The sequence below is a fragment of the Lissotriton helveticus genome, chromosome 11, assembly GCF_964261635.1.
Source record: "Lissotriton helveticus chromosome 11, aLisHel1.1, whole genome shotgun sequence".
NCBI classification, from domain to species: Eukaryota; Metazoa; Chordata; class Amphibia; order Caudata; family Salamandridae; genus Lissotriton; species Lissotriton helveticus.
Window position 1 is genome coordinate 251,327,904 of NC_136072.1, and position 22,058 is coordinate 251,349,961.

Below are 22,058 nucleotides of genomic sequence, written 5' to 3' on the forward strand. Positions count from 1 at the left end.
GACACCATTCGTGGTATTTGTTCGCGCTTTAGAAATTTATAAATAAATAAATAAACTCTACAAGGTACAGGCCAGGGGTGCCACTTTGTATGGAGCAGAACTATGGGGTCATTGTTCAACTACTTCTTTATCGCTCATAGAGAACTCATTTGAAAGGCAACTCTTTGGCCTTCCCTGTAACTCGCCCTTATCACCCCTCAAAATAGATTTAGGGATTAGTTCTATTGCAGATGCAATCTCCTCTAGACCCCTCTTATACTGCCTTTGGTGCACTCCCGAACTAGTCTGATATAGAGATGAGCTGAGAGAAGTCATGAGTCTACGAGGAGCAGGGAAACTCCCTTGGCTGGCTTACATTACGAACATCTGCCAGGCCGGGGGAGGCCGAACTTGTGGATCTCTCCTGAAGTAATTTGTCCTACAATCCCTAGAAAGGTACTCCTTGAGACCCATAGAGAACATAAACTGGCTCAGCTGTGGAGGGGGTCTAAGTCTGGGTGCATAACCCTTAGGTTTATGGAAGTAAAATCCCAAAACAGACTAGAACCGGCACTAGACTATATCCAGCCGATCCTAGAAGCTTTTCCTCCAATTCAGACACAGGGTGCTCCAGCTTAGATCTTTTACCAATAAGTGGTTGGTCACCCGTAGCCTGAATTGCCCAGCGTGTGAGCATGTAGAGGAAACAGAAATGCATGTGCGTTTCTTCTGTTCCACATATAGGAGGTCGTGGTCTCGCTGGTTGTTACAGCTGTTTAGGAATATGGGGACTAGACACTGCTCTGAGGCCTTTAGGCTCCTGAAGTACACACTGATACACCCACCGTATTTTCCATCTAGCGCTATCTGTATTCAATGAGGTGCATACGCAGAGCTATTCTAAAGAAGACACCATAGGTCTACAACAGGCTAACAATAACTACTAGGTACTCTGACATAGGTACCCTCTCTTTTAAATTGATTGAGTGCAACTATAGTCTCGCTAATGTATCTGTTTTCTAAAATTATTTATTGGCTAAGGCATTGTATAACATAGTGAATATTTACTTTGTTATTTTTATTTTGGCATAGCCACCACATTTTAAAAGAGTCAGTCTTTTTTTCTATATCTGGATGGCTATTATAAAATATATTATCTATGTGCCGTTGCAAATACTTGAGTGAAATTGTCCTTTTCTCACATGCACTCCTTGCTCCTTTTTGTGTGATGAATATAATGGACACGTTTTGCATGGACAGTGTACCACCCTTGTCCTGAGGGCGTTCAGAAGAGATGGACTTGCTTCACAAGATCTCAGACGCGAATGTATGCAAAAAGTTCCACTCCAGATCTATACTCCACACGATGCTGCTACATTTTGTATATTTTGTACACAATGTGTTTTTATCTTATGTGCTTTTATGACCCTAGTGACTGAAATATAGATTATTTACTGACTGACTAAATCAACTAAGGTAGAATTCCAGCTTAAACAGTTGTTCTAAAAATATAAAGAATGTCGGAAATCAGGCATATCCAAAAAGCAAGAGAAAAATAAGTAGAAAAGGTGTCAACATTGCAAACGCTCTGTCAAGAGTCTTCTTGGGTCAGGTAAATAAGTGTTAGCCTAAGCCACCCTGAGCAGAGGATCAAGGGAAGCGTACAGGTCTAAACCTCTCAAAGTCCAAAAGAAAGGTGCTGTAAGGGAGCCTGTAAGGCTCTGCAAGGTTTCAGGAAAGAATCTACAAAGCATCTGAATCTTCAGCTGTGGGAAAACTAAGTTATAACACACAAGAGTCTTTTGGGGCTACACCCCTTTGCACTCATCATCAGGGGTCTATTGTCATTCTCTGCTTCTCATGTTTTAGACTGCAACAGTGGCCAAATGTCCCACGCACATACAAGGTTGAAATATTGCTGAATAGGCCCTTCAGTTGACACTCTGGCCCTCCATGTTCTTTCCTCAAGGTCTTTGTCTCAAGCTCTTTTGCTATTTCTGGTGTAGTAATATATCTATCCTACACCTAACAATGCGTAAGAACACCTGCAAGCAATGTCACATTAGTAGAAAAAGGAAAACTAGCATTTATGCAGTATTAAGAATTTTAGGTTTAAATTGGCAGCTTCAAATATTAGCAAGAGTGCACATTTGATATGAGAATGCAGATTTAAACACCAATGGATATGAATGATCAGTGCATTAAGTTCATGTTACATAAATCATGCAATATATTCTTTGAATAATCATGTGTCAGTATAGCTTAGAACTGCATTTAAATCAAATATCTGACATTTTAATGCACACATTACATTAGCTTTTTATAGTTTCTACTGCGCTCACATTCTATGTATACTGAGGATGGTTCTTATTCAATTATCTATACAGTAAATATTAGTCAATGTATGAAAGCACCCAGATTGAAAGTCAAATGTAATCTTTATAGTGATACATATCTACTAAGTACAGATGGTTTATTATTGTTTCATGAAATATGGTTAAACACACAGTTTGAGTAAATTCACTAGTACTGCAGTAAAGGGACTTTAAAAATAATGTCACATGTGATACTTATTTTAATATCATTAGACCATATAAGAATCAAGTGATAACTGCACATTCATGTCATGTATCCATTATGAAGTTGTGATGTGTTTCCAATGTTTAAAGGGTGGGCACATTTGCACTGCACTACTGTAAAAACTATAAACACCATAGTTTCTTCACAAAATGGTGCTTATGCTCACTATACATTCTTAGTTCCATACTATAATCCGATTTTCTACTTGAAAGCAGGTGCAGAAGGGGCAATGCACTCATATTTGAATATATGTTGCTGCTTATTGCATGCACCACCACAATAAACCCGTGAGTTTGCATGTGTGCTGCAGATAGTACAGATCAGAACCATTGAGTGCTGGCTGCTGTCCTGTTTCTGAGTTTCCCATGTTAATTGCTGTAGGAGCTTCAGACACAACTGCAGCCAGAACTGCTGGATGGAATTACACCACATTTGGCAGAAAGGTCTACTTTGGTTCACAGATCATGCTTTCATTCATTTGGTGTAAATCTGTTCAGTACTTGTTGAGTAATGTAAGGAAATTCAACGTTGCTTATCAGAGATGACTGATATTTGTGAATAATAATGAGCTCATGCAGAGATTTACAGACCTCTTATTGTCTGCCAAAACTTCAACCATGAAGTGTCTGCAGCCATCTTGGAACTCAACTTCAGCTAAGTGCCACAAAATAAAGGAAAGGGAGCTGGGCTGACCTGACCTCCAAGCCCTTGTCTGGAGGTACCATAGGGACAGCGGCTAGGCAAAAAAGCTGGGGAAGGGGGACACAACCTTCCCAGTGCTAAACAAACATTGCTAAGGGGCAGCCTGGACCCCCCTGAACCCTGGAGACCACTACCTCCCCAGTGCTCAATAACACAATGAGGAGCTAACGGACCCTCCTGGCCAAATATTTGTTTTAAAAAGGGTGGGGGACCCCTACTAGGCCACATAGGGCCCCAGGGAGCACCACATCCCAAGGCAGCCTGTGAACAGTAAAGGAGGCGGGCCATTGGGACCACCACATCCAAGGACTGGCTTCTGCTGTGTCCCAGGGTACCCACCTTCGGGACATAGATGTTTGCTTTTTCTTAGCAGAAGCTTTGACAGCTCCCACCAAACAAAAGCAAACATGACGGTTCCTGTGGGCAGGAGCTGTCAAAGTGCTCCCGCATGCTGGAAGCAGAGGTTTCATCTCTTTCCCTGCTCACAGACAGGTGGGCAGAGAAAGATGTAAAATGATAACATTATTTCTTCTGCATGAGAGAAGCTACCTTTCCAGCAACTCCCTCAGTGCAGCAGCATTGCTGGCTCACACAAGAGGTGGGCAGTCAGATGGGATTGCTGGGGCCTTGCGCTCCCTCTGCAGTCCCCATGCGGAAGACTGGATGGCTAGGGCACCCAGGAGACATGGCCATGTCAACAAGGAGGGGGTCGCCGGGCCTAAATCAGCCAAGAGAGGGGGTTGCATGGCTCCCCTCCCCATTAATATTATATACATTTTAAGGCTGGGTCCCAGGGGATTGGGCCCCCAGGGCCAAATTCAGCCCAGGGAGTGGGACTGCGCAGGTGCCCTCCCCCATTAAAAATATTTACATTTTAATACCTGGGCACTGGGGATAGGGTCCACGGCGTTGAAATCAGCCTGGGAAGGGGGGCTGTGAGGCCCTCCTCCCCTACTATATTGTGGCTAGGCCCCGGTGATGCAAACACTCACAGACCCACTGAGAGACTCACACACACACTCATATATGCAGAGAATCATGCCTACACTCAGAGTCCTACCAAGACACTCATGCTCCCACTCACGGACCCACCCAGACACTCATGTACCCACTCACGGACCCACTCAGAGACTCATGCACCCACTCACAGACCCACTCAGACACTCATGCACCCACTCACAGACCCACTCACTGACACACGCACCCACTCACAGACCCACTCAGAGACTCGGGCTCTCACTCACTGACCCACTGAGACACTCATACACAGAAACACTCAGAGACTCATACATGGACTCAAAGACCATTTAGATACTCATGCAATCCCTCACAAACCCAATAAGGCATTGATGCACTCACTCACACACTCATACTCAAAGGTTACAGGTTACAGTTAGGAAATACAATTTAGGAAACCTTTAGAAATTCACTGAAAAAAAACAAAGGTTACAGGGATGTTATAGTTCGGAAATTAAATAAAAAACCTTACCAATTCGCTGAAAAAAAACACAAATTACAGGGACAATATAGTTAGGCTCAGATTTCACTCATACAAAACCAGTGAAATTCAGAGCTAATTATAACTTACGCCCCGCAATGCACTGCCAATGACATCACATAGTACATCACTGATGGTATGGTCAGTGACATCACTGATCACATCTCAAATTACATCACTGATGACATCATCCACTGTGTGCGTGTTTTCTAAAAGTGCTAAACATATATACCAAGGTATTACAAAAGTTAAAGTAGTATACTAGGTGAACTACTAATGAATGATCCTATGTCTAACATGTTATGTAAGTGGTTGTGTGACTGTGTATATCTGTGTGTAAGTGCTTGTCTGAGTGGTTGTATGGGTGTGTGAGTTGTTTTATGGGTGTATAAGGGTGTGTGTGTTTTGCTATGTGAGAGGCTGTGTGTGTGTTTTCTTTGACGTTATATATTGATATATTTAAATATGTCTACCCTACATCTATACTACTATTATAAAGAGAGAACTTGCACCTTTTGGCCAGGTAAACTCGGGAACCACAGCGCCAATCTACACACCCGATACATCTATGAAAATGTCAGGGTGTGTAGATGGACATAGGCTATATAATTTTTTTTTAAAAAGTAAATTAAAACAATTAAGTTTGTAAACAAAGTAGTCCCCTGAAATTAGCGCCGCCTGGGACCTAGCACTGGCCGCGACGCGACGGTGTGCGTGATGACTGCGACGCAACGTGCGTGATGACGACGAAGGAGGAGCGGCGGTGCAGTGACGAGCGGCTGTGCAGTGACGAGTGGCGGCACAGGTAAGGAAGGGGAAAGTTCAGTGCGAGACTGTGTGATGCAGGGGGAGGCAAGAAGGGGGCAGCAGTAAAGGAAAATGTCGGAGTGCGAGTGAGTCAGGGCGGGAGGGGGTGCGAGTGAGTTGGGGCGGGAGGGGGGCGCGAGTGAGTCGGGGCGGGAGGGGGCACGAGTGAGTCGGGGCGGGAGGGGGGCACGAGTGAGTTGGGGCGGGAGGGGGCGGGAGTGAGTCGGGCGGGAGGGAGTCGGTGCGGGAGGGGGTCGGGGCGGGAGCGGGTGTACTACCCCCAGCCCCTTTCTGCCCCAGGCAAAGCTAGGGCGGGCTGCTAGTAGACAATAAAAGCATAGAAAATATAAACAATCCAAAAACAAAAATATATTAATTAATTTAGGTCATAAATTAAATAATACACATTTTAAACCCCAAAAAATACATTTAGTAAAAATACTACAAAGAGTAGGGAAAGCATTGGACTTCTGAAGGCTTAAATGTAATATTTCCACGGCAGACTATACAACAGTAGGGAAAGCGTTGGACTTCGGAGGGCTATGATTTACTATTCCCACTCCAGTCTGTGCTATAGTAGGGTAAGCGTTGCACTTCTGAGAGGTAATATTTATTGTTCCTACTCCAGTCTGTGGCAAAGTAGGAATAGTGTTGGACTTCGGAGGCATTACATTTACTGTTTCCACTTCAGTCTGTGCTATAGGGAAGGGAAAGTGCTTCACTTATTTGAAAAACCCTAATGGTTTATATAAAAATATATAAAACTCTTAACATAAACAATATTAATTTACTTAACAAATATATATTAAAAAATAAAACATGTTCTACATTTAATGAACTATTGAATAACAACCTATCAATTTTAAAAAGTCATTATTTAACTACCTAAAGAACTCCACCCTATACCCCTACAAACCTAGCTGTCCACACCAAAAATATCACAAAAACAAACAAGTATAACACAATTTATCTAAATAATAATCAATTAAATAATTTCTAATTAATTGTATATTAATTATTACTTAACAAACTTCCCACCCTTTATCCCTACAAACCCAGCAGCTCCACCTAACACACGACTAAAAAATATAATCATTGCATGATATTCATAATTATTAATCAATTAAAACATTAATAACAATTATTAACTAACTATATTTAATTATTACTTAATTCATTTCCCACCCTATACCTTTACAAACCTAGAAACCCGCACCTAAAATAAAGACAAAATAAAACACTTTAACATGATTCCGAAATTCATAGAAATTACATATTTACATAACAAATATTAACTAATAATCAAATAATTATTGCTTAATTAACTTCCCAGCCTATCCCCCCACAAACCTAACAACCAGCTATGACACAATAAATTACTACTAGCAATAAAATTAAAAAATCTGAAATCACTGAATGTTGGCAAACTATATGTAAAAAAACAATACCTATTACACAAACAATAGTAGCATTGAATTAATATATACACTGATACAGCTTGAAATAATCTAAAAACAATTTTTTTTAAACTATAATATTGAAAAGCATACTAAAATCAACAATATTCTTAATAAACGATCTTACCTAAAAAAATATATTCTTGAGAGTGATATTCCTGAATCATGGTATTTTGTATCACAATATTTTGTTGTGATATTTCTGACTCCCTATATTAAAAACTCAATATTTTGTCCAAATACAGCACTTGTTCATCAACCCTAGAAATGTTTGGATTTCTTAAAAATTTTTCCTTAGGTATATTATACTCTTTAGCCACAACTCTCTCTCCATCCAAATCAGATTCCAACCTCTAGAGGTCCTGCGTTGTTGTATCATATCTCTCCAGTATAAAAGGATTCATAAGTACTATTTTACCTTGATCCCCTGAGGAAACCTCGTTAGTAACCCCATCACAGTTTTCACAATGGCTGTTATATATTCTCTTATTGAGTTATTTGACAATCTTGCAACACCAGATTTATTTGCCTTATCTCTTTTCTTCATTCGTCTAGAACTGAGTGTTTATAATGGGATCTGGGATTTTATACTTTACCTATATTATCTGTCAAAAATAAATTTTTCCGCAGACAACCATTGTAAGCCCTATTGATATCTAATCAATATTTAGTCAAAAGTTAGGCACTTTAACTATTAAACTTGAGAATCTAGACTACTCAAATTGTCAAAATTATCATTATATGCAACAGGAAACAAGTGAAAAACAAATGAAAAGTTAGCACAAGCAAGAAGCTTCTCTCATAAAACTTGCCCCTGACTCTCAGGTGTTCTCCGGCTTGATATTGACTTTGAACCTCAAGCCTCCGATTTTTGTGAATTATGCACGGGTCTGGGGGGTTAGCCTGAGATCCAGGCAAAAGCCAAACCACAAAGGAGTGGACGCTGTATCCTATGCCCCAAGTCCTGTATCAATTATTCAAGCTGTGAGGGGGGGGTGGAGGGGGGGTACCCAATGCACAAGCTGCACCAAACCTGGTCTGACCACTTCCATGCTGAAAATCCAGAGACTTAACCCTATATCCCCAGTCTAAACCTGGGAGCCAGCTGCCCTGGGAGCCAGCTGCTATCAAAGGGCAGGTGCCAAGTTAAGCTCCAAAGAGTTTGTCAAAGCTCATCAAATTTCACCAAGGTTCACAAAAGGAAGTCCTTACTGCCCCTCCTCTCCTTTCATTGTACACCAACCTCAACTAATCTCCACTCAAAGTATCTTTCTTTCTGGCCCCTCCTCACTGGGCTTCAGCTCTACTTTACCCCGCTGAGAAAACAATGGGCGAGGGAGTGGGTGAGTGGATGAGCTAATAGTGGATTTGGCAGCAGATGATTGCAGATGGCGGAGAACTAGCAGATGCAATGGGACAAATAGGGTTTAATAACGGTATTGAAGGTGATGAAGATGATTTGCTGAGGAGCGATGTTTGTCTGAAGGGTGAAGCATCATTTGGGAGGAAGGAAGCAAGTAAGCAGGCGCCACTGTGGGCACAAGTCTCACTGACGTAATGCCAGCCAACAACGTGCACTGCGGATGCCTAGTTAATGCCTGGTGCACTTATTGGTTGCTCGGGCTGCTCAGACTGTGCACCTGACCCTCAGCATCTCTGTTCTAGATGGTTTTCCTTCTCACTCCCCTCTGGGGCCCCTCACATCAGCAGCGGCAAAGGCAGCAACTGCTACTCCTTATTTTCAACAACTCTTCTCAGCTCAATTGCCGACTGCATCCACTACACATGACTCTCCTACAATTCTCTCATGCATTTTTAAAGTCAACAGAACTGCATTTGATTTTCTCAAATGAAAGTGGGACAATCCAGAAGTGTCCAACATTATTAAAGATGTAAGAAAGAAGTATCTTAGAAAGCAAGCGAATAAGCATAATGAGTGTGTTGCCTCAAGCGTATTTGAAACAAAATTATGGCAAAATAGCAATTTAAATAACAATTCATCAACTAAATTGCTCAGAAGACGATAGATTACACTTGCAGCCCTGGAGGAGAACTGAAGAAATTTTCCAATAACTAACATGGAAAGTAAAAAAAAAAATGTGTTTGGTGGATTTGTGCAACACTACAAACTATCAGGTGGTGCTCTCAGTGTGCTTAGTCAGATACATTGGTTCAACAATAGGTCAACAAATATGTAGAATATTCATAAGAGTTACAGCTCGAGCCAAATGGTAAACTATAGAGGAGTGAATAAAGTCTATGTCTAAGCATAGTCCCAGATGAGCAAGGTAGTTTTAGATATCTAACCAGCAAGGTCAAGTTGAGATGGGAGCAGCAGCAAGCACATAAGAATTCTAAATGCATAATGTTCCTTGAAGAGGGTAATTTGCAACAACCTTCTGAACCTGAGTAAGTCCGTTTCTAAGCTAAGGTGAACTGGGAGCGACATCTGCAGAGCAGATCCTTGTGCATGAATTGTTATTTCCCCAAATGTCTTGTATCAGAATGTTCAAATAGATAGTAAAGGGTGATATGCCAATCTTAATCTGAATAGGCAGATGGGGCCAAGGAAACCCATGATCTACCATGTTAAGCTTTGTAGATAGTAAAGAAGTGTTTGAAAACATTCTTTCATTTAAAGGGAGCCTATAATGGGACCTCATGCCCACTATGATATGGTAATATAGATTTGTAACAAAAATACTCAGCATGGTTCTGCACTTTATAAAGTTTGAGGACTGATTTGTTTGGAATGGAAATAAAGAAACTGTTGTTGTAATTAAGGCAAGAGTTCACCAATGAAAGGATTATATCAATTTTCTACAAAAAGAGAAAGAGTAGATGAAAAATATTTGCACAGGTGGTGGAAAGCCAATTTGCATACAGCATTTATTTGTGGGGAATGAATGAAACTTTACTGATAATAATACACCAATATTCTGGGCTTTACCACAGGTTGTAGGACCAAACTTTAGGAGATTTATCAAGAGAAATTCAGGGGAGAAATATTGACTACCCCTCAAGAGCAGGATTTCAGTTTTCTCACTCTTTAGTCATAATTGTTTTTGGTAAGAGAAAGCATGTAGGTATGGAATAATGTGGGAATTAATGCAGGTACTTGAGAAACGTTACTCAGAATGTTGGAGGACCTTGCAAACAGTGGACCCAAATTAACTTAATCGGTTGGGGTTGGATTTTAAAAAGTGAGGACGTTACCCTAGCAGAGTTTTGCTGATGCCTACTGAATGTTTCAGACTTTTAGTGGGTATGCCTTGGTCTCTAGTGAGAAAAAACAATTCCCAACAGGTATTATGTAGAGACAATTTCAAGGATGTATGGAATATGCATTACAAAGAAGGAAAAGACAAGGAGTCAATTGATTTTCAGAGGAGGCAGTATTATTTACCAAGAAACAAGGGGAAGATCTTTCATATGTCAAATACAGTTAAACCAGCACTGTACAGAACGGATCTTGTGACAACCCAGTGACACTTGGTGCGAGGTGCTATATACAATTGGTGATAGTGAATGTGCAAGTGCTAAAAACAACAGCATTGGCGACGCATTAACCAAAGTATTTACATCAAATAGTGGCTCCGAAAGACAAGTTATAATCACTTGAAACACAGTTATTTATACAGGAGCACAAGACGTGATATGCGTCGTATAATTCAAGCTGTACAGTCGACGGCGTTTCGATCCCCTTTAGTCGGGATCGTCATCAGGACAGGGTTGTCGATGGAAACAGTGAGTTGAACCCAGGCAGACGAGCGAGGGTGTTGGAAGTCCGAATAGTCACTCAATGATCGGAAGCTGATCGTAGCTTTAGTCTGAACAGCGTGCGGAGACTTGCTGCGCCTGAATTAAACAGGGCGGCAGAAGGCAAACGAGGCTCTTCTGGCGGGATGGCTGCATGCAATGAATGCGGGAGCGAGGTCTATGGGTTTCCTCCTGTTATTCCTATACACATTGGTCTCTAGTGAGACATTGTTCTTTTGTAATATTTAGTTTTATTATCTGTGCACCTATAATGTCTGAAACCTGAATGAAAGCTTTTGACAAGAGAGTTTGATTCCAAATTAGAGATTTGGTGAGTAATCACTGTTATCACTTAGCCTTTGCACCACCGGATAGCCCTTAAACAGTTCTGTAAGTAGAAAGATTGTTAACCACATCGCTGCTAGCCCTATTTTTCTCCTGTGCTGGGGTCCAATATGAATGGGTGTGGTCATGACGAGCTCAGCTCGTCATGAGCACACGAGCACCGTGCCTCATGACGAGCTGAGCTCGTCATGAGCATGGAAGGGGTTAAGGGGCAGATGAAGGTTTCTTTAGAATGGGAGTGATAAGATCATGCTTAATAGGTTGTTGCAATCTTGTTAATGAATAACAGTACTTTATAGCAATGGTGGGAATAGTTGGCTTGATGATTAACTGGGGGCGCCATCTCCTAGTAGATGCATTTTAATTTTTCAGTACAATTGTCTTCCTCAATGATGTGGGTTTTGAAATATTACTTTTTGGTTGTCCTACACTTTAATATGCAGCCCCTTGAGTGCACTCTACATGCATTTCCTTTATTTTTGTTGCAACATCTTTCTAGAGCTCTATCTTAATTTTTCATGAGACAGAAATTTTCTGTAAACCACTTGTTGAACTTCAAAGGATTCTTCCTGAATGTGTGTGTAGGTAAGCAAAGGACTCAAATTCAGTTGTTACATTCTCTACAGTGTTGGTAAGAGATTCCAAATGTGAGTCTGGTGTGACAAGAATTAATTGAGGGAAATTGTCTGGTTGCAGATTGCTTAGATTTCTCCATGAGGTGGTGTGTTTTAGATCATAAACATGAGTTCGTACTTTACTTAGTTTGTTTTGATGATGAAGTTAATTTAGCTATGACCAGGCCCAACACACTAAAAGGCACCAAGAAAGGGAAGGTCATGGACAGTGAAGAACAAGTGGTCAAGACAGTGAACACCTGACTGAATCGCAAAATGACTAGTTGTTTAAAGCTAACAGTGTTCAATTCTTCAATGAGATTTGGCCTATTAATGTTAGACAGATCAACTGTCCAAATGTGTCAGATACACAGATGCAAGGGTTACAAATTTTGTCCAAATCTAGAAGCAATACCAATGCAAATGATACCCCCGTTGGAGATATCAAAAGCCTCACCTGTTATGTTTCTTAAAGTTACTCTTGGAAGTGCTGACATCGGGAAGTGAAGATGGTGGCCATACCAAATTTACAAACTGAATCAGATGTCTAGCTTATTTACTTCCAGTGCATACCCTTGAACTGCCCTGGTGCTCACTCAGAATTCAAGCTGCACGCTTCTATGGACCTATTCTGGATGAGAGTAGGGTCTCCCCAATGCTCCTGCTCTTTCAGTGAAGAATCCCTGTCAAAATAATAACAGGCTTAGAGTGATGCATAAATGATGCAAAAAAGAAGCAGAGAACTCTGGGTAGTTCTAAAGTTTAGGTGGAAAGCAGCTCCTGTATAGAGCACCCGTAACACCAGTGACACTCTAAATTTGCTCATCTTAAATGTCTGCTTTTCTATCAAAGTCTTTAAGTATAGGATTAGCACAGTGCCATGCATGCCGAGATAGAAAGGGAAAAGGTCTTTTGCCATTTCAACAGCATCGTTTTTAAGCATAAGACTAGCCTAGTGCTATCCATGCCGAGCTCTAAAATGGCAAAAGCTTTTTATTACTCCAGGCACAGTATTACAGCTTTGAATTGGTGAAATACCAACCAAGCTTTCAAATCAAAAGTTCATAGTACAGAAACAGTCTTCTTCCAAAGGGCTCCTGGACCTTTCTTCTCCTTTTCTTCTTCCACTTCTCTCCCTCTCTCAGTCTTGCAGCACCCTTGGGAGAAAAACCAGATTACAAGACCATTAAGTGTATACTTCTTACTGACTTCTCCCTTCACCAATAAAACATCTCCATGAAAAAAGAAAAGGTTGTCAGTGCCAAAGTGAGTAAACAAATGGAACAGGGATTTCATTTACGAAGTGCAAAATTAGGGTGATCTCCGTGCCGTGCCATTAATCGTTCTCCACACAATTCTAAGCCTTCTTGGTGGAACTGAAAAAAGGGTACTTGTGGCTGAAGCTTAGGTATCCCGCGTGCCAAAAACAAGCTCACACAGACCCAGCCCAAGTCCCAGAACAAACCTGACCCGCAGGACATGCAGGGAATTGTGCCACACTTGCCTTAGGCCCAGACTCCTGTCCTGAGTCCTGGGGGTCTCATCCAGCATGCCCTCCCTCGCGTTCTCTTCCTCCTGGCCGCCGCCCTCCGTGAAGCCGACACCATAGGGAAATCTTCTCTCCGCCTTCTCAGGATTAGTCCGCCCTTCATCCTCTGCTACCACATCCGTGTCACTTGTACCCCTGCTCGTTTTCTTTCGAACTGCTGTAATCTCCCCAGCTGATCCTCAGTCTCCGTATGAGCGTTAGTAGTAGTTGTAATACTAGTAGTAGTAGATAATATTAGTTGTAGTAGTAATTTACTGTTGGTTGAATAAAACCACATCAAATATTATCTCAATAAGCAACATTCAAAAACTATACAGAGATATTAATATATACAATTAAATTATTCTAAAATATGCTCATTCGTTTATCATCTCCTTGACGCCACCATTTGTGCAAATACTTTAAAAAGATGTTCTCTATTGGCTCCAAAATACACAGGGGCAGATTTACAAGAAAGTGAAGCATCTGTAGAGATGCATAACTTTTCCTGCGCCACCCTGAGAAACCCTTGCACCACCATGGATGCGCCATATTTACAATACAGCGCACCATGGCACAAGGATTGACAGATGCGTTCGAAATTCTGACACATCTGTTGGCGCAAAAGTCACGCATTGCTGGAGTCATGACAAAAGCATGATGCAACTCCAGCAATGCATGGAGAGGCTTATCCTCATTGTAGAGGAATTCACAAAACATCAACTTGTATTGCGCTACACATTATCCTATCGGGATTATTCATCATAATCCAAGTGAGTGGAGAGAACCAGCCCATCAAATTGATGGCAGAGGGCAAGGGAATCCTAGGGGCTGAAAGAAGGGAGAAGAGAAATGATATCAACAAACATAATTTTTGTAGTACCCTAAATGTAAGTAAAAGGATTGCAAGAGAAACAAAATAAAAACTCTGCAATACCAGGATACTATCTAGATATGAGAAGAGTCTGAGGACAAGAGATCAAACCTCGAGGTGGACACTCAGATGTCAGATGACACAACTTGGACAGTTCAAGAGGGTTGAGAAACCATAGCTTTCAAACTACCCAATCCATGTGAGTTTTGCTCCAGAATGTAAAGAACTATTATCAAGGTAGTGTCTAAAGTGGTAATAAAATGTTGCTCGAGCTCTTCAACTATTTAAGACACCAGCTAGCTCACAACCTTAGCAGAGTTTTCATAAATTAGCACTTTCAGTGGTCACTTTACTGCCCTAAGGCTTATTTCTTCTTAGCGGGGTCCTGTCATGTTCCTTGCAGCTGCCCTGGGACAATGCAGCCATGATTAATGGTTTGCAAATTTCTGCCATAGAGAATCTGACAAACTCTTAGGCAATGCAATACCCGCCAATACATTTTGTCACACTGGGTGTTGTACAATATAGTCTACATGCAGGTAATAAATTATTTGCTGCAACTTCACTGGATGTCTTACCATGAACCCACTTTCTGAGCTTCACCAGTGCAGAAGGTGGTCTGTGCATTCTTCCCCTTCTTCAGCACACCCAACACAAACAAACACTGAATTTGTTTATGTTCTGCTGACAGAGGAGCTCAGAAACCTAAAGAGGTAATTACTGACCTGTGCCTCAGAACTCTGATGTGTGCAGCCCATGCACTAACTTTCCTTTTTTGTTGTTGTTAACGTATGCATCGAAGACACAAAAAGACAAATGCATAGAACCCCGTCTGCCCCGACCCAGGGCAGAAAATGGGATCATGTTACAGCACCAGGATTTCTTAAGAGGACATGCAAGTGCCCACATATTGTGAAAACACCTTTTGTGCACCTGCTTGGAGTGTTGGAGATGCATTCGTTATTAATTGGTGTTTTTTTCTCCCTTTGCTACTTTACAGTCCAAGTGTCAACCTGTTAGATCACACACTAAAAAAGGAATACATTCCCATTTCCTTCACTACTGTTATTTGCAGAGTTTTCACAGCTACTATCCACAACCACAGCATTAATTGCTGAGACAAGATACTAAACACATACCCAGGTGCCATTTACTCAATGAGGAAAACATGGAAACCTCAATGACACCTAATACTGAACAAACACTCGCTCTCGCTCTCTCTCTCTCACACATGTGAGAACCAGGGAAACTAACAAGAGATATGGATGAAATTGTGGTAGAAACAGATTCTAGGGAGCTAGTTAAATAACTACAATCAACATATTTTCTTGAATCAGTTTGTAAAGACCAATTCCACAACATTGGCCATGTCACAAATGCATTTAAGAGTACGTAAAGTAGTACTCCAGCAAAACTATTTCATGTACTCATGAATGCCTGTGTGAACTGCCCATAATATACATATCCCTGTTGGTAAAAGTGGAAGGGAATAGTCCTCTGTATTTGTTCTAATTTAATGGCCTTTACACCTGTTAGTACCCACCTCTCCTCATATAAGAACATTTAATCAGGTCCTCAGAATGACAAACATATTTTCTTACAATGATTCCCAAAAATCAGCAGCTAGGAACATATCTAACAATTCAAACATTACAATTAATTTAGTTTTGGCTTAAACAAATATGCAGCCCATTCTCCCCAAACATATAAAAGTGTCGACAGCATGAGGGACGTTGAGGGCTATTTGGATCTTGCCTCTCCTCTACTTTGACACACATAGGACAGGGTATTACTCATGGCCCAATACAGAGTGGCTCACTGTCACTCTGTATTTTTTTGCTAAAAAGAGAGCACTCTTTTCGCCATGATACTACTCTTCATTCCCCAGGGGCATAGTAAATGCTCCTCAGTTAAGAACCCCTCAGACGGCCCCTCCCAACAACCGCAAGACCTTGGTATCTAAGAAAAGATGATGGACGGAATGCTGCACAAATAAGCCACAGATCTGGGTTAAATACATTGTTGTTTTTGCTCGGCGAGCCACTCCAGTTTGGACCCAGCCATAGGCAAATCAGTTTTGACCCTGCTCCCCATGGCAACAGTCCTGCTCGCACTGCCAAACACGTCCTCCCTGGACCAGAAAAAAGCATTCTGGGACTGGTTTCGGGGTATCACCTCTCATCAGTCAGGCTTGCATGAATCCAGTGGCATAGCTAGCTCAGTACCCACATCTGGCTGTACCCTTCCCACTTAGGGCAACAATTGTGAAAAGAACAGGAAAGTATCTCTTCTTGCACAAAAACAACCCTACCCGTCATGCAGGCACCCTTGCAGCATGGCTCAAACACGCCTGCATTGGTGATAGGCAGCACACGTGTGCTCTCTCTGTGAGAGAGATGAAGAGCAACATAATTTTGTAAAGAAGGCTCTGTTCAGCTCTCTCTCATTCAAACAATGCAATGCAGCAACTTGACTTGCTGCAGCGTGTTGTGTTACTTCTTACTAAATCTGGCCAGTGGTTAGGGAGGCACATAACTCAATCTATGCTAATACAGGTTTCTCTGTTTTTCTCCTGTGCTTTGCCATATGGCTTGACACATTCAACACTAAAAATCATCCACATATGTTCTTGGCCATGTAAACCTTTTGGTATGGATACTGAAGTGTACACATTTAGTACAAGAGATAAAGTGCCAACATGGAATAGAGAGCACGGGACCCATCGTGTTTTGCTCTCCATGGCATGCCATTCCAGTTCAGACCCAGCCATATGCAAATTAGTCTTGACCCTGTTCACCATGGGAGCAGTTCAGCCCGAACTGCTAGGTCAGGTCCTTCCTGGACTGGAAACAAACATCCTGGGACCAGTTTCGGTGCATCATCCCTCATCAGCCCCACGCTAGCGTGACTCCAGTGGCATGGAGAGCACCGGACCCAAGTCTGGGCATTCCCGTTCCACTTGGGGTGACATCTTATAAATCTTGCGTCGCCACCTTGCTCACTATTTGCACTGCTCACGCACCAAGTACAATTTGGGTTGTATTATTTGTTTTACTACAGTGCTGTTATAACTGTACTGTACACTGTTTTCAATTGATAAACATGATGCCCTTGGCACTTTATACGGATGTATTGAGTTTCCTTTTCTTCCCTTCCTGCAGATAATGTTTTTTACATATCTCATCTAAAATTGTTCCTTATACTTCTACCTGTTGGGATACTATATTTTTTTTGCTACTTCAAACCCCAATCCCAACGTGGTTGATGGGTTCATACTCCTGTTGTCTATACAAAAAAAAAAACATCTTATAAATCTAGCACCATAGTTTCTTGGCTACTCGATCCTAGCCAGGTTCCATTTTTCTTTTTTCATGCCTGTTACTGATTTGAAGTTTTTTGGAAGTGCATGCATGGAGCACAAGACAACATATATCGAATGGTATATCTTTATTTTCTGTATTGAAGATGGAAGTCTTTCTAATATGTCTAAGAAACATTAGACAAAATAGCAGGACTATTTACCAAGGTAAATAATCACCCTTATATTTTTGTGTGGTTCTCTAGTCATACAAAATATGCTATTCTCTGCAGTACAGCTCATAGACCTTCCAATATTTTTCTCAGGAGAAATTATGTGGATTCTGGCACATGCTGGGCTGTGGTGGCAGACCAGTGAGTTTGCTCTGTGTCTGAGGCTGCCTATGCACAGCCCTGCAGAACCCTGCTTTCCTCCAGTGGTCATTTTAACACCTTAACGGCAGGCGCGATTTTGCAGAAGTGTGACACTTCCGCAAAACGGGCAGGGCCGCGTCGGCCATTGGCCGACTGCAGCACTGGGGAGGTAGTGCTGCCGTTGGCCAATGGCCGACGGCAGCACGGTAGGGGTTAATAAAATGTTGAAGTTCAGGAAAACTTTGTTCACAAAACATCGGAAACGATGGCAGGTACCAAACCCTGACAGCATATGCAAATTCAAATGAGTTGGCGTTTAGAGGAAGAAATTCAGTCGGTCCTAGTCATGATTATAAATATATAAATCGATCCCTTTCTTTTCTGAATGAAGCCCTGCACCTGATTCTTTGTCATTGCCTTTATAGTTTCTATTTTTATTGTACGATTGGGCTATAAGATCCACCACAAATACAAACTTGATACTGTAACATTCAATACAATGCATACAAAAAAATACAGGGTAATAAAGCACATTATAAGAAAACTTAGATATGCCATGTTAATTTAAAGGTTCCCCGCTAGTTGGCCAACCAGGCTCCAGTAATTTAAAAACTGAAAAAATAACTGGAGGACTGGTATTTGTTTTACAGATCCTCGGGGCACATGGACGATAGATCATCCCTAGGACATTGCAAAGGAGCAGGATCCACTTGGATCTGGGTTTTCGATATGCCCTGCAGAAGAATTACAGGTGTTCCTTGATTTTAGGATTTATTTTTACAGACGGGGTACCTAGCAGGACTTGGTTCTGTAGTACACCACCTTCATCTTAGTGTGGGTGGCACAAAGTAAGATGCCAAGCCTGAATTTATTATAAAGTGCTCTAGTAGAGGCTGGTTTTATCAGGTCCAAAAAAGTTTCAAAGAAAGTACCAGATTTAAATGACAGAAAGCATTTATTAGGCTTTTGCCTGTCCCTAATAAGTGAGTGGCTATAACACATTGCCTGTATCTGGCCTTTAGTCATTTATGGCTATTTTGGGGGATTTGGCTAGGGTTTTTCCAATATTCACTTAGACCTAACCTTCCAGGACACATTTTATGATGGGCAACCCAAGGTAGTTGAGGAACTTCAGGTCTGGGCATTATATCTTGCAGAGCTGCTCTGAATGGTTCATGTCTGTAGACTCTGTGATTCTTTGGTGCGAAAATGGCAAATAGCCTTATATTTGACAAAGCTCTTTAGAAGTCACACCCCTGAAGTAGGTTTGTTTACCGTGAATGTATTCTTTCCATGCATACCTCAAGTGAACCTCTGCACCTAGACAAAAAAAGCTTGTCACCTGTTCTCTGTATTGCACACTCCAGACCATTAATCTAAAACACGGCAGCAAAGCCCGTCCTCCTATTTGCATTCATTACTTAATTGTTGTAATTACGGAGTTGGTATAATGTGCAATGTGACTGTTCACTTGCAGGAAATTAAATTTGAATTCAATTTATTCTGTTAGCAGAAAAAAGCTAGTCCTAATTCCATGAAAGTGTTATTAACACCTCTCAAGAGAGCTGTATACAATAGATAGTGACATAGGAATATGTTTTGCCCTTGCTTTTTTGCAAGAATAGAAAAGAAACAGAAAACGGTAACACTGATGAAAATGTTTGGTGTTGTAACTTTTCTTTATTCATTTTTAATTAGCATTTATGCAAAATTTTAGGCGTGCAGCACATAACCTATTGTATCTTGCAATTTGTAGTATATTCCTTCAAATGTGCCTATGCTATTGTCATTGAAAGGCTAATAAACTTGCAATTAGTGCTTCAAAGTGAAACACTTATATTGGAAATCATATTCAATTGTTCAGGGAAGCATTGGTTTTATCATTTGTTTAACGCTCCAACCATTAAACAAGCATCATGAACAACTAGGTTAAAAGTGTTGTGAAAGAGTGATGAACTTTGCTTAGAATTTATCCATTTGCAACAAGGTTCTTTATAATTAAGTGCAGATACAACAATCTCTATAAGATAAATTAAATTATGCTGTGCAAAAAAATACCAAATCTTCATGGAACATTCAGAATTGTGACAAAAACTGATGGACAAGGGAGGGCCTCTTTATGTACAACACACTGCTTATAACATACATTTATGTTTCTCCTAAGGAATAAATATGAATATTATATTGATTTTATTAGTTGTATATTTGTATATGCTAATTCATTGAAGACATGACAGAAAAGGCCAGATAGTGAAAAGATTATTTCCCAAACTCAAATCAGTGTGTAGCCACCATCTTGGGTATACATATTTCAAATCACAAAATTGATCACATTACAAAGACGCACTGCAGACTAAAATATACATGAATTTCTGATTAAATGGTTACACCATTTTTTTTAACACCATCGATGCTGGTGACAGAACCACTCCGTCACCAGCCACGGACGCGCTGTGCTAGTGATGGAGTGGTTCCATCACGGCCCGCCCGCCGCGCCTGCGCAGCGCGTTCTATTGAGCGGGCGGGGCCGTGACGGAACCACTACGTCACAAGCACAGCGCGCCCGAGGCTCGTGACGGAGGGGTTCTGTCACAAGCATGGCGGCGCTGGATGGCCCCCCTCCCCCCTAGCGCTGCGGCGGAATTACCTCCGCAGCCAAGGGGTTAATATTGAGTATTACACATTTATATATCTCAATTTTGCAACTATTTGTTTATGTTTTATCTGCAATTTATATACATGAAAAATGTTGCTCCTTCCCACAATCCAGAAAGAAATCTCAGGTCAGTTCTTGGAAACAGCGTATAGTATATCTGTTCTGCCTAGTGTCAACAGGGCAAGGTGTAGCACCAGGATACCCGCAGGGTGACAGTTTTGCGCAATACTAATTTAGATACAATACAATACAATAAAAGTTCTGTAGCGCTGTATTACTCAACAATTCTTCAAGAGACTAAAGACTAAATGATGGAGGCAGATCCTATTGATTTTACATACACAGTTCAGTTCAGTTCATAATCTTTATTTCGATTTTAAAAATCACAAAAGTTGATACAAAACACATATGGCAGTGAAGTTAAAATAATTCCAATTATAAAAACATTTGTGCAAGTCAATTTTTCAAACAGTTCGTATAATATTAGATCAACAAATTTAAAAGAATAAATAACGCAGCTACTAGATTAAAAAACACGAAAGTGAACCCTGCCGAGGTAGGCACTAAAATACCAACTGCCATATAACAGTGATAAAAGATTACCAGTTTCATAATACACAGTAACAGTGATATCAAGTGCAAAGTGCAGGTACTGAAACCTAGTCAGTACTTTGGGCTACTGGTTTTCCAATGAATTACCCACACCCATCCCAGAAACTTAGGGACAGCGACCACAATGGACTCTTCCATAGATGTATTTAGAATCCTGAATGCTTCATTGCTAGACCGGGTACCCAGGTTTGAACATAGGGGTTTCAACCATCTTAGCCTAGGTTTTCTATAGGCTGGACAGGCAATGAATATATGTATCGCTGTCTCAATCACATTCGGACAATGGGGGCATTTACTAGGGTTAGAGCTACACCATTTGTTGGTGAATGCATTAGTCGGGAGTGAACCCACCCTAAACTGATGGTACAGTTTCCTGTCTTTAGGGGTGGTGATTAAATCCCAATATCCTTCGTACTTTTCTTCATGTTTAGAAATTAAGGAAGGCTCTAGACAGAGAAGGTGCAGTGAGGGCCTCAAAACGCCTCATTGTAATCGTATTCCAGTATGCTACCTTAAACTCTGATTTGGATGGAAAAACAGTAACATCGGGGGTAGTTCAAAAGCGGCTCATCCCCATCTCACTTAGTGTGTTCTTACACACCTCAGCCATAGAATTTTGTTGGTACCATCCGCCTCTTTAACATCTTTTAATGCCAATGCGTAGTGCATGAGCTCAGGGGTCACCCAAAGCCTCCTCCAATAGGCAACTGGCCTACAGTGTGCCACATCCCTAATAGAATGACAGCCCAGATCCACGTATAGAGGTAATAACGGGGTGGACAGTGTGAGTCCCATTAGGGACTGCAGGAACTTGTTTTGTGCAAGCACCAAAGAGTCCAAATTGGCATAGCCCTACACCTCTGCCCCGTATAGAATCAAGTCGCCAATTTTAGTGTGATAAATTTGAATTACAGGGGCAATGGGTTTAGTTTATGAAGATCTCTGCTCCTTGAGCAATACACCTGACAATTGTGC